The sequence below is a fragment of the Pseudophryne corroboree genome, chromosome 6, assembly GCF_028390025.1.
Source record: "Pseudophryne corroboree isolate aPseCor3 chromosome 6, aPseCor3.hap2, whole genome shotgun sequence".
Taxonomy (NCBI): Eukaryota; Metazoa; Chordata; class Amphibia; order Anura; family Myobatrachidae; genus Pseudophryne; species Pseudophryne corroboree.
In genome coordinates this window covers 314,412,091-314,425,967 of record NC_086449.1, presented here as the reverse complement: position 1 = coordinate 314,425,967, position 13,877 = coordinate 314,412,091, and the positions used below count along the sequence as shown (strand labels likewise).

Genomic DNA, 13,877 nt, shown 5'->3' with positions numbered 1-13,877 from the left:
TTGTAAACTCTTTCTGCGAGGTACACTGGGCTCCACAGGGTGCCCACCCTGACGCACTTAGCTACTTTGGGCTGGTATGGCATTAGCCGCTGACACTTCTCCTGTCGTGAGAGTGTGGTGTATGTGGCTCCTAACCGTTGTCGTCTCTTTTCCTGCTACTGCATTGGGCTGGTTAACTAAAAACTGAGCTCCTGTGCAGGGAGGAGGGGTTATAGAGGAGGCGGCGCTGTGCATTCTGGGAACAGTCAAAGCTTTGAGCCTGTTGGTGCCTCGGATCAAGATCCTACTCTACACCCCATTGTCCATCCTTGTGGAGCCCAGTGTACCTCGCAGAAAGAGTTTTAACAACGGTAAGTTCTTACCATAAAACTCGTTTTTTCTTGTTCTGTTCACACTGTCTCTGTTTACATATTTGTAAGATGCTGCCCCTCGTGGTGCCTTACACATAAAGGAAAATAATAATGATAATTGGAACATAGGGTACTTTGTGTAAGGAGGATGGAGACTGAGATGTAAGGCTCAAGGGGGTCCTACACCTGGCTAGTTTGTACAATAGTGCTATGTGGGGGTAATTCCAAGTTGATCGCAGCAGGAAATTTTTTAGCAGTTGGGCAAAACCATGTGCAGTGCAGGGGGGCAGATATAACATGTGCAGAGAGAGAGAGATTTGGGTGTGGTAAGTTCAATCTGCAATCTAAATTGCAGTGTAAAAATTAAGCAGCCAGTATTTACCCTGCACAGAAACAAAATAACACACCCAAATCTATCTCTCTCTGCACATGTTATATCTGCCTCCCCTGCAGTGCACATGGTTTTGCCCAACTGCTAAAAAATGTCCTGCTGCGATCAACTTGGAATTACCCCCTGTGACCCACTTAAACAGGGTGATAACTTACTTGTATGTAGATGCTAGGACACAATGGGCTCAGTGTTAAGGCACCACACTCCAAATTCCTTTTCCATTATGGAGATTTTTTTACTTTGGGGTCTGGATCTCCCCCTGACTTCACACCCGACAGACACACCTACCCTAGCATGCTGAAAGAAATTTAGACAGCTATCTTCTATATCTATCCTGATTTCTCCCTTTCACCTTGTGGAATAGCAAAAGATTTCTTTTGATTGGTAAACTGGTGCTTCTAAGGTAATTTTTAGACCTTTTGCCAATCTAAAGTTATAGTTAGTCCTTCATGACCAGAATTGCTGGATTTGTATTTTTCAATTACAACATTATCCATGCACTGTGGGGGATGATGTATTGGGAAACGACTTGACCCTCTTTGGAATATGCTATGTTTCCAAAGCACCTTTCCAACACACTGTCTCCCTTATATATAAACTGCTAGCTTAAAGGCAGCATGCCAGTCTCCCAATTGTTATCCAAGCATGGTGCCAAGGCTGTAATCTTTCTTTTTGATGAATCCTATTGGGAGAAACTCTTCATGTTCACCCATGCTAGGTCGCAGAGCGCATCTCTGAGACCCATTACAAGTTTCTAGCCCTCTGGTATTGCAGTCCTACTGTCTTACATAAAATGTGTCCTGGTATTCCAAACTCTTGTTGGTGGTATGGTTTCCATCCAGTAATCTGGATCACAACATTTTGGAGGAGGGTGCTGGAAGTCTAGATTTCCCAACTGACGTACATTTCTGGTTATTTAACTATTCCTCTATGCCTATCTCAAAATACAAAAAGTGATTGCTTTAATACCTAAGCAATGTCGATAAGGTACTTAGTATAGGAGAGTACTGGAGGGCCACCACATTCACTTACTTCGTGTCTGGTTCCTCAGGATTTATTAATACATTGAGATGGAGGATGCTGCCCTCTCAGCATTGCAGTTGATATATACTGCAAATTCATATCTACATGTTTTTATTGGTTGGAATGAAAGGAAACTGATTACTGTTTAGAATTAGTTAGAGCAGGGGTCAGGGAACTTTTTTACCTTTTACCCCAAAATATATTTAGATATGCCGATGTTACCACCGTGATTTGAAAGGAAGGAAATAATATATTATTGTGCATATATACTGGTTATCACTGTGTATATGACATATCTGAGATACTGTGTGTGTGTGTGTGTATATATATATATATATATATATATATATATATATAATTATTATTTTTTTACTATTTTATTATTTTTACCAATAATTTTTTGGCAATGAATGGGTTAATTAACACTTTCTCCCCAAAACACCAGAATGAATGTAAGAAATAGGATGAGGGGGGAAGGGGGACACGCACGACTTTTAGTAGACGGGTGGTCACATCCTCACCTCAGTAATGTCAGTGGGAATTTCCCACTGTTATGTGGGCCACTGTCTGATTCTGTGGAACTCCGTCAGCGGTCAGCCACAGAACACTTCAAGTTCTGTGTGTGGGTTGGCGGGCCGCGAGCAGGAGGACAGGACAGCGCAAGAGGACGGGCGGGCATGAGGGAGCGCGGTGTGACATCAGCACGTCACACCGCAGCCAGGAACACAGCACAGGGTGGCCAGGAGCGCAGGGCAGGCAGGAGGGAGCGCGGTGTAACATCAGCACGTCACATCGTGAGCCGGCCGGTGCTGGACGGGGCTGTGTCTCGGAAGCGTGACCGTCCATTAGCCCCAGGAATTTCATTTTTACCCCATTTGGGGTAATTTACCCCTGTTCCCCGACCACTGGGTTAGAGTCTCTTGTCCCCCCCTTTAACCATACCTTTTCCCCTCTGTTGTTCCCCCATTCATCATTATTGTACTGGTTACATATTTCCCACATTTGTAGATGTGCTTATTTTGGCTGTGGTTGTACCTTCAGCTCCTGCATTGTATATTTAAAATTGTACCTTCACATTTGTTCTCCTTTATTGTACATTGTGATATGTATTGTTGTATTACGGTACACAGTGAATAAAGATTACACAAACAGGATTTCCTTTTGTAGTCATAGTGATAATCATAGTATTGTGTTTGGTTGCCTCCATGGTACAGTATTGTACACTGGTAGGCAACTTCCTTAATTCATAGGGAAATATAATGCAGATGAAAAAGCCAGAAATAGGTTGTAATCATCGTTTGTTAAATTGTTTACTTAGAAAAATATAAACAATGATTTGCATGTAGCAGATGGCAAGTTATTGTGTGTTGGCTGGTACCACTACACAGTGCTTCCTCCAATGCAAACACCTAAGCAAATAAGAGAAATGTCAAACAGCTCCAGGTTATGAAATGAAAAAAATATTCATTTAACTGCCATTGTATTAAATTATCCCCTAATAAGGACTGAACATAATAAAAAGTACATGAGTCCTTTATTATAAAGAAGGTTTAACCTTTCAATACTGTGGGTTCCCGCACCTGCGCTGAGCCCATTCTTCAACGTTTGTGCTGGTCACATTGCAACATCAATAGAATTAGTGCCCACACTAATTATACCTAGTCTTTTTCAGAAGGCTTTACATTTTCAGAAAATGCTATCGTCTTTTTGCTACTTCTAACATGTCAAATAAAATGTAACCAAAAAATTTAATATGAAATGGGCATGCTAAGGGGGGCATTGCTCTAGCTCCGTCGCTGGCTTCCAGCAGCCCGAGACATAAGTCCTGATTCATAGTTGATAAAGCTTCCAGGTATAATAATAATAATAATAATAATTTTATTTATATAGCGCTCTTTCTCCAATAGGACCCAAGGCGCTTAACAGATACATAGCATAATACAGTACAGAAAATAATGAAGTACATTTTCATAAAATACAGAAGCATGAAGATACTAAAAGGGACATTATGGAAATGCTTGAGTAAACAGAAAAGTCTTGAGTCTACTTTTGAAGGATTCTATAGTTGGGGCCTCTCGCACTGTGCGGGGAAGTGAGTTCCATAGAGTCGGAGCCGCATGACTAAAAGCTCGACCCCCAGATGAATTACGGTAGATTCTAGGTACTGCTAAAAGTCCTTCATCTACAGATCGCAGTAATCGAGTGGGGCAGTATGGGGTCAGAAGCTGTTTCCGGTACCTTGGGCCTTGGTCATGTAATGCTTTGAAACTCAGTAAGCCAATCTTGAAGATGATTCGCCATCGTACAGGCAGCCAGTGAAGGGAGTAGAGGATGGGTGTTATGTGGCTAGAACGGGGCTGGTTGGTTAATAGCCTGGCAGCTGTGTTTTGCACCAGCTGTAAGCGCTGCAATTCTTTTGCTGGTAGACCAAGGTAGAGGGCATTACAGTAGTCTAAACGAGATGATACAAATGCATGTATGACTTTTGGCATATCATCTGAGGGAATTAAGTGCTTGATTCTGGCTATGTTCCTCAGGTGAAAGAATGAGGATTTGATTGTAGCTGATATCTGATGTTTAAGTGTCAAGCCACCATCCAGGACAACGCCAAGATTCTGCACACGATCACTGGTCTGTAATTCTGAATCCCAGAGTGTAAGTCCAGTTGGTTGGCTATGCTGCAGTCTTGTCCTTTGATGTTGCGGTCGTATCATAAGGACCTCTGTTTTATCCGGGTTCAGTCGCAGCCAACTGGCGCTCATCCACTCCAGTAGTTCAGCTAGACAGCCATTTAGGGTTGCTATTGGGTTATCAGTGCCCGGAGCAAAGGACAAGTACAGTTGTGTATCATCTGCATAGCAGTGGTAGACCAGGCCATGGCGCCTGATTATTTCGCCCAATGGGAGCATGTATACTGCAAAAAGCATGGGGGATAGTATAGAACCTTGTGGGACACCACATGGCAATGGCACTGGTGGTGATGAGTATAATCCAGATGATACTCTCTGTGACCTGCCTGTGAGAAATTATTTGAACCAGCTTAGAACTGTGCCATCCAGACCACATAAATGTATCAGTCGCTCAATCAGAAGCCCATGGTCCACGGTATCAAATGCTGCCGAGAGATCCAGAAGGATTAATATTGAACAGAACAACATGTTAGAGACTATTCTGCTGTACATACAGATTGGTTGTGGTTACATTGCCGGCAGTCAGGATACTGACGCCGGAATACCGACCACTGACAATGCCGACAGCCGGAATCCCAGCTAACAGGATCTATTCCCGCTTGTGAGTGCCCACGACACCCATAGAGTGGGAATAGAACCTATGGGAAGTGCAGCGAGCCAACGAGCCTGCAAGGGGCCTCATTGCGCACGCCCTCCTGCTGGCATTCTGGCAGCCAGGATACTATACCCAACACATACATATGTGTCCTCATGCACCTTTCCTTTTTTGCTTCACAGCTGCCACAGCTTCTATTCCCATGAGTGAGAATAATCCCTGCTAGTCGGCATGCCGACTGGCAGAATGTAGCCATTGGTATTGTGACCGGCGGTCTCCTGCCCGCCGGTCACATAACTACAGTAAATGAGAGACACATCTTATCTATATAAAGACTCATATACAGTAGGTATGAACCAAAGGGTTTTTTTAAATAATAATTATATAGGTTTTTTGGTTAGTTGTATAAAAGCTTCTAATGAGATCTAAGGGGGGCATGCAATAGCCTGCAGGAAACAGGAAAGTCTCACAGGCTATTGCATTCGCCCATAATCATAATACAATCAAACTCCTATGAGATGAGATCTTTGAATGAAATACTGTTTTTTATTGTATTAAGCCTCAGGTGAGGATATTATTTTATTGCCATGTTATAAGCTAACAGTTTTGATTACTATTTTTTCTCTTACATCCTAGAGGATACTGGGTTCCATTTAGTACCATGGGGTATAGACAGGTCCACTAGGAGCCATGGGCACTTTAAGAATTGGATAGTGTGTGCTGGCTCCACCCTCTATGCCCCTCCTACCAGACACAGTTTAGAAAATGTGCCCGGAGGAGCCGATCACGCTTATGAAAGCTCCTGAAGAGTTTTCTGCATTTATTTTATGTTTGTTATTTTCAGGCAGGGCTGGTTGGCACCAGCCTGTCTGCTTCGTGGGACTTAGAGAGGGAAAACAGCCCAACCTCTTGAAGGGTTAATGGTCCCGTTCCCCGCTGACAGGACACTGAGCTCCTGGGGGAACTATTCGCAATCCCCATCACAGCGAGTGTACATCCCACAGCACGCCGCCACCCCTAACAAAGCCAGAAAAATGAAGAGTGGAGAGTACTAAGCTGGCGTCCCGGCTAGCGGGTCGCTGGCCAATATCGCGGCATGAGGGTACGGAGACGCATGGCTTCTAACCGCGGCGGAATGTGTCTCCAGACACAGTACACAGCTGCGTCTCAGTACACTGTACACACTACCCACACTGGCAAAAACAGCATTAAAACGTTTTTCTCTCCATTTTAAGCACCAGATTACCTCAGCCAGTATAAAAAAAGCGGGAAGACCGCGCACCCTATCAGGGTACTTAGTCTGCAACCCGGCTAAGCTTAGCATTAGCGATGGGGGCTGGCTCCAAAATACTCTGTGTCTCCCTGAAAGGCTCTTTGTGGGTTAATTGTGCTTAACCTTTTCCTGTGTGTGTGTGTGTGCTGTCACATTTACATCCTGTCAGGCAAAGAGTGTGTTTCTTGTACAGCGGAGTGATACTCTTCACCAGGGGGCTCACTACTGTGTACTCAGGGCAGTGCACCTTCCCAGAATAGCGGGGCTGGACTGTTGTGGCTTAATTCCATTAAAGGAATGATCTCAAATATTTCTACAAAGCTATCCTGCAATGAGAAAGACGCAATACTTAAGACAGACTGTGGATGAGTTTATGAATAGAGACTCAGTCCCCAAACCAACGTCTCAATCCCCTCACACTGACGGGTCAGACATGGAGGAGGGTGAGATGGATTTGGAGGGGATGCTACTCTGTCACAGGGAATAGAGGCTCTTATAGAGGCTATCAGAGAGGTTCTGCAAATTCCTGATAAGGTGTCAGAGGAGTGTGAGGAATCTTATTTTAATGTAAAAAAGAAGTCCTCAGTCACTTTTCCTGCGTCAAAGGAATTGAATACCCTGTTTAAAGAACCGTGGGTTAATCATGATAAGAAATTTCAAATCCCTAAAAGGTTGCTCTCACATCTTTTCCTGTTCCTCTGGAGGATAGGAAAAAATGGGAAAATCCACCAATAGTGGACACATCAGTCTCTAGGCCGTCACCAAAAATTGTATTGCCTGTCCCTGGTGCAGCCTCCCTAAAAGATATGGCTGATCGTAAAATTGAGACTACACTCAAATCATTGTACACAGCTGCTGGGGTGGCCCAGAGACCCACTATCGCATGTGTGTGGATCACAAAAGCCATTGCTTGACCAAATTGAGGGGATGGATTCCTTGTCTAGGGGGGATGTTGTTTTACTCCTGCAGCATATACAGGACTCTGCGAACTTTATGGTGGAAGCCATAAAAGTGATTGGTTTGCTTAAGGCACGCACCACTGATATGGCAGTGTCAGCACGCAGGGGCTTGTGGCTATGCCAGTGGACTGCTGATGCAGATTCCAGGAAAGGCGTGGAAGGCCTACCATTCACAGGAGAGGCCTTGTTTGGAGACGAACTTGACAAATGGATCTCCAAAGCTACTGCGGATAAGTCTACGTATCTTCCTTCCGCAGCTCCCCCAGCCAGAAAAGCTTATTCATCTTCTATGTTACAGTCCTTTCGGATGGCCAAATTCAGGTGCAAATCCAGAGGTGCTTCTAAGTCCTCCAGCGGCGCAAGAAGTAAACCACGCAAACCAGCAACAGCAGGTACTTGGGAACAGAGCTCGTGCTCTGCTTCCTCAAAGCCTTCAGCATGACGGTGGACCGCGATGCCTGGAGGACTGTCAGGTGGGAGCCCGACTAAAATTCTTCAGTCACATCTGGTCAAGTTCGTGTCGGGATCCCTGGGTCATAGATCTTATTTCCCAAGGCTACAGACTGGAGTTCCAAGAGCTCCCACCTCACAGATTCTTTAAATTAGGCTTACCAGCTTTACAAGAGGCAAGTATAACTTTACAGCAGGCCATCCAAAAACTGGTACAGACTCAAGTCACTGTTCCAGTTCCACCTCATCTGCACAACAAGGGGTACTATTCCAACTTGTTTGTAGTACCGAAACCGGACGGTTCGGTGCGACCAATTTTGAACCTCAAGTCCTTGAACCCGTTCTTAAGAGTGTTCTAGTTTAAGATGGAGTCTCTGAGAGCAGTGATCTCAGGTCTGGAGGTAGGGGAATTCCTAGTGTCTCTGGATATCAAGGGTGCGTACCTTCACATTCTGATCTGGCCGCCTCATCAGGCTTATCTACGGTTTGCACTGCAGGACTGTCACTACCAGTTCCAGGCCCTGCTATTTGGTCTCTCCATGGCACCGTGGGTGTTCACCAAAGGTATGGCAAAGAGATGATGTTTATACTCCGCAAGTAGGGAGTGAACATAATTCCGTACCTGGACAGTCTTCTGATAATGGTGCCATCCAGGGAGAGGTTGCTGGACAGCATTGGCCTCACAACCCAACTACTCCAGGATCACGGGTGGATTCTGAACCTTCTGAAATCTCACCTAGAGCCAATACGGAGGCTCCCATTCCTTGGAATGATACTGGACACGGAGTCGCAGAAAGTGTTTCTTCCGTTGGAAAAGGCATTGGTAATCCAGTCGATCGTTCGGGATGTCCTGAAGCCAACACGGGTATCGGAGCATCTATGCATTCGCCATCTGGGAAAAATGGTGGCCTCTTACGAGGCGCTTTAATACGAAAAACCCTTCCAGCTCGATCAGTTGGACAAATGGTCAGGATTGCATCTTCACATGCACCAGAGGATCCGTCTGTCGCCAAAACTCAGGATCTCCCTTCTGTGGTGGCTACAGATTTCTCACCTCTTCGAGGGTCGGAGGTTCGGAATTCAGGACTGGATCCTGTTAACCACGGACGCAAGCCTCAGCGGTTGAGGAGCAGTCACCCAGGGCGTGCAGTTTCAAGGAAGATGGTCAAGTCAGGAAGTTATCCTTCCAATCAACTTTCTGGAACTCTGGGCCATATACAACGCCCTTCTGCAGGTCTCTTATCTTCTTCATGATCGGGCCATTCAGGTCCAGTCGGACAATGTGACAGCAGTGATGTACATAAACCGACAGGGCGGAAAGAAAAGCAGAGCAGCAATGTCAGCGGTGTCAAGAATTCTCCTCTGGGCAGAACCCCCCCCAACCCCCCCCCCCCCCCCCCCCGCTGTGGCGTTGTCAGTGGTCTTCATTCCGGGAGTAGACAACTAGGAAGCAGACTTCCTCAGCAGACATGATCTGCACCCGGGGAAGTGGGGCCTTCACCCGGAAGTGTTCAGGTGCTTGACGCATTGGTGGGGATATCCACAAATCGACATGATGTCCTGTTGTCTCAACAAGAAGCTCAAGCGGTATTGTTCCAGGTTGAGAGACCCACAGGCAGTGGCGGTAGACGCTCTGACTCAATGGGTCTATCAGATGGTGTACGTGTTTCCTCCACTTCCTCTGATCCCAAGAATTCTCAAAAGAATAAAATGGGAAAAGGTTCAAGCAATTCTCATTGCTCCGGACTGGCCAAGAAGGGCCTGGTACGCGGACCTTCTGGAGATGCTCCTCGAAGATCCGTGGCCTCTACCTCTTTGCAAGGATCTTCTGCAACAGGGCCCATTCGTCTGTCAGGACTTACTGCGGCTACTTTTGACAGCATGGAAGTTGAACGGCTGATTCTAGCCAGAAGAGGGATCCCTAACAAAGTTATCCCGACTATGATCCAAGACAGGAAGGGGGTAATGTCTAAACATTACCACCGTATTTGGAAGAAATATGTCTCTTGGTGTGAGAGTAGAACTTATTCTGCCGTGGAATTTCACCTGGGACGTTTCCTGCTTTTTCTGCAGGCAGGTGTGGATGTGGGCCTACGTCTGGGCTCCATAAAAGTCCAGATTTCGGCCTTGTCCATTTTCTTTCAGAAACAATTGGCTTCTCTCCCTGAGGTCCAGGCGTTTTTGAAAGATTTTCTGCGCATCCAACCTCCCTTTGTGCCTCCCATGGCACCTTGGGATCTCAATTTGGTGCTGCATTTCCTCCAATCGGACTGGTTTGAACCATTACAGGAGGTGGACGTAAAATATCTTACGTGGAAGACCGTCACACTGTTGGCCTTGGCTTCAGCAAGATGTGTGTCGGAGCTGGGGGCTTTGTCTCACAAGAGCCCCTATTTAATTTTCCATGAGGACAGAGCTGAACTCAGAACTCGTCAGCAATTTCTTTCGAAAGTGGTGTCTGCGTTTCACATCAACCAACCTATTGTGGATCCGGTTATCACCGACACTTCCGCTACTACAAAGTCTTTGGATGTTGTGAGGGCTTTGAATGTCTACCTAAAGAGGACAGCTTGTCACAGGAATTCCGACTCGCTGTTCGTTCTATATGATCCCAATAAAATTGGGTGTCCTGCTTCAAAGCAGACAATTGCACGCTGGATCAGGCTCACTATCCAGCATGCTTATTCCACGGCAGGTTTGCCGGTTCCGAAATCTGTACAGGCCCACTCTACTAGGTCGGTGGGTTCTTCCTGGGCGGCTGCCCGGGGTGTCTTGGCTTTACAACTCTGCCGAGCAGCTACTTGGTCAGGTTCGAACACGTTTGCAACGTTCTACAAGTTTGATACTTTGGCCTCTGAGGACCCTCAGTTTGGTCAATCGGTTCTGCAGGAACCTCAGCACTCTCCCACCCGGTTTGGGAGCTTTGGTACATCCCCATGGTACTAAATGGAACCCCAGTATCTTCTAGGACATAAGAGAAAATAGGATTTTAATTACCTACCAGTAAATCCTTTTCTTGTAGTCAGTAGAGGATACTGGGCGCCCGTCCAGCGCTTCGGTCTTCCTGTGCTATTACTTGGTTAAGTATTGTTGGTTCAGCTGTTGCTGTTACTGTTTAAAGTTGGGTTAGCTTAGCTTTCCTCTGTTTGTGTGTGCTGGTTCGGAATCTCACCACTATCTTTATCTATCCTCTCAAAGTATGTCCGTCTCCTCGGGCACAGTTTCCTAGACTGAGTCTGGTAGGAGGGGCATAGAGAGAGGAGCCAGCCCACACTATCAAATTCTTAAAGTGCCCATGGCTCCTAGTGGACCTGTCTATACCCCATGGTACTAAATGGAACCTCAGTATCCTCCCAGGACCACGAGAAAAGGATTTACCGGTAGGTAATTAAAATCCTATTTTCATTACTATATAAATATGTATAAAAATTTAAAATATAATATGGAATTGATATGTGGTAGTTTCATTAATATCAGACCTCTAAGTTTATGAGCACATATTATAACTAATACAGTTTGTCTGACTCAGAGTTGAGCACACTTCTGTCAGCAGGCAGATCTTATAGTATAAAGTTAGATTTAAGGATGCCGCACAGGACTGGGTGGTTGTGTTTAGAGTTTATTTTCAAGAGGTTTCCAAGTTAACCGACCCATCAGAAAAATTCTGAAAATATATCACCATCTACCAATAGAAATATTTTTGTGTAGATATGAACAGTGATTGTCGATGGTGCTCCCATAGGTCCAATGCATATATAGTAAAGGGGAAAGAGAAAGAAAAAAATGACCTTTGTTGGGAGCACTCCCACTTGGAAACAAATAGTATTATGGATAATGAATAATAGTATGAAAAATGAAGTAATTAAAATGTAACCTTTAATTTTATTATACTAAAATATTGGTACACCAGTTATATTGTTTCACTATTTTAGGGGCTAATCAATGTAAGCCACCTGGTAAGGCTAAATTGTGAAGATATCGATGAAAAATACAAAGCATTAATCGACAGGCACAGAGTACTTGGATATATGGAATTGGTACTATAACCAAATTGGTGCCGTCAAAAAAACCTACAACACCTGGTATTCCTTAGTGGTCCACCACCTAAGTACTGACCAGGCCCAACACCGTATTGCTTCCAAGATCAGACGAGATTGGGCATACGCGGTGTGGTATGGTAGTAGATCAACATTGATCTGGCAGTTTCTACCACTAATATATAGATGGCAGAAGGTTATTGGTAAGTACCTTGTTACCAAATTGACCGAGTAACCTCTAGGGAGAAAATATGTGTTTAACCATCATTGCACCAAATTGTAACCCAAATCTGTAGGTATACGTGGGTTTAAATCATGTGGTTAATGGTTTCTCTGCCCGCAAAAGATGCCTGTATGTTTCATTATGTGCTGTGCAGCACCTATGAAAGTTGGGTTTGCACTGCGAATAAGGCAGATATAGATCACTGTTTTACTGATAACATGCCACGGTATTAGTATATGATCCAAAGAGAAATCGTCTCTATTGGTTAATTGGATCACCCTATTAAAGGAAAAACAAAGGTTATTGTGAAATTATAGATTCAAAGATTATATATAAACCTCCTATTATATCATGATCAAAAAATATATGCAGGACCAAGAATGATATAAAAATTGTTAGGAGGAAGAGAAACAAACTTGAAGAACAGACAAGTTGTATAGCAGTCTCAATTATCCAATTAAGAGCTGATTGATGCCATAGTGCATAACAGAGTATAGGTGTTATCTTTGAAAATAGGAAGATTTTGTCACAATAACTTATAAAGCATGTATCCACGGTGTATCTATAAGGTGTCCGTCTAACATGTAATGGACGGACAGGACTTGCCAGAATGAACCCAAAAAGGGGACATATACAATAATCCCCCGAAACAGATCATATGCTAGGTGATTTTTTCAATACATTTTGCTATGATATGCACAATAGTTTTTATATTCCAAACAAAGAACTTGCATATGAATAGGTACTGATGCACTGTCTAATGATTACTGGCATAACATTTGCCAAAGAGACCAATGCACACTGTTTCTTAATTGTGTATGTGCAGTTACAAAGTAAGTTTGACGTGAGAAAAAGTAGCAGATGGGACAATGCATTAATTAAGTTTGCCCGCTCTTAGTGCGCCGTTGTCTGCTGAGCTCCGGCGTCAGTGAAGTCTGAAAAATAACATCTCCTGCTACTGAGAGAGCGATAAGCATATGGGGACAGAAAGAATACTTAAGTGTCCGTCTGCTCGTGCCGCGCCGCTGACCGCCGGGCTCCAGCGTCCGTGCTGCCTCTCTAATCTCCTCTCCTTGCGGTCTCTGGTCATGTGAGCGTACTCATCATGATCCTGCTGTTCACCTCCCAACGTACGTTTCACAGAATTAGCTTGTTCACGGGTAGTGTGAACATGTGGTGTCAGAATCAGACTTAAATCTATGTGATTAGCCAATCAGGATTATACCTGTATAATTATGTTAATGCTGACATGGTTTGTGCGAGCTTCAATTTAATTAAATGAATAGAATGGGTAACTTCAGTGTCCTGCAAGATATTGGTGAATTAGGATAGCGAGGGGGTTTAATTGTTGAATCCTGATAGTACTAAATGGAACCTCAGTATCCTCCCAGGACCACGAGAAAAGGATTTACCGGTAGGTAATTAAAATCCTATTTTCATTACTATATAAATATGTATAAAAATTTAAAATATAATATGGAATTGATATGTGGTAGTTTCATTAATATCAGACCTCTAAGTTTATGAGCACATATTATAACTAATACAGTTTGTCTGACTCAGAGTTGAGCACACTTCTGTCAGCAGGCAGATCTTGCCATTTTTACCAACTGTGCATGCATCAGAGCATGTATTCGTAATTTAGAACAATTACAGGCAATTTAGAGTCGTCTCGACTTGTAGTTGAGTGGGAGTAACTGAGACAACCAGGGGTGCTGAGGTGGGAGAAGGGGGGGTACTAATTACAAAGGCCTGGGTTTGCCCCCCCCCCTTCTTTTCTTACCTATCAGCAGCTTCATCCTCATCACCCCAGCACACACTTCTGTGTGCTGAGCTGTGGTGAGGCCGGGGAGGCTGCTCTCTGTGTAGGTGGTGGATGATCACAG

The 13,877-nt window shown here is 44.5% G+C and overlaps 1 pseudogene; it reads right to left on the bottom strand.

Moving 5' to 3' along the window:
- Nucleotides 1-11,798: 11,798 nt before the first annotated feature.
- On the bottom strand, nt 11,799-11,917 carry LOC134937011 (5S ribosomal RNA; annotated as a pseudogene).
- Between the last annotated feature and the right edge of the window lie 1,960 nt (nt 11,918-13,877).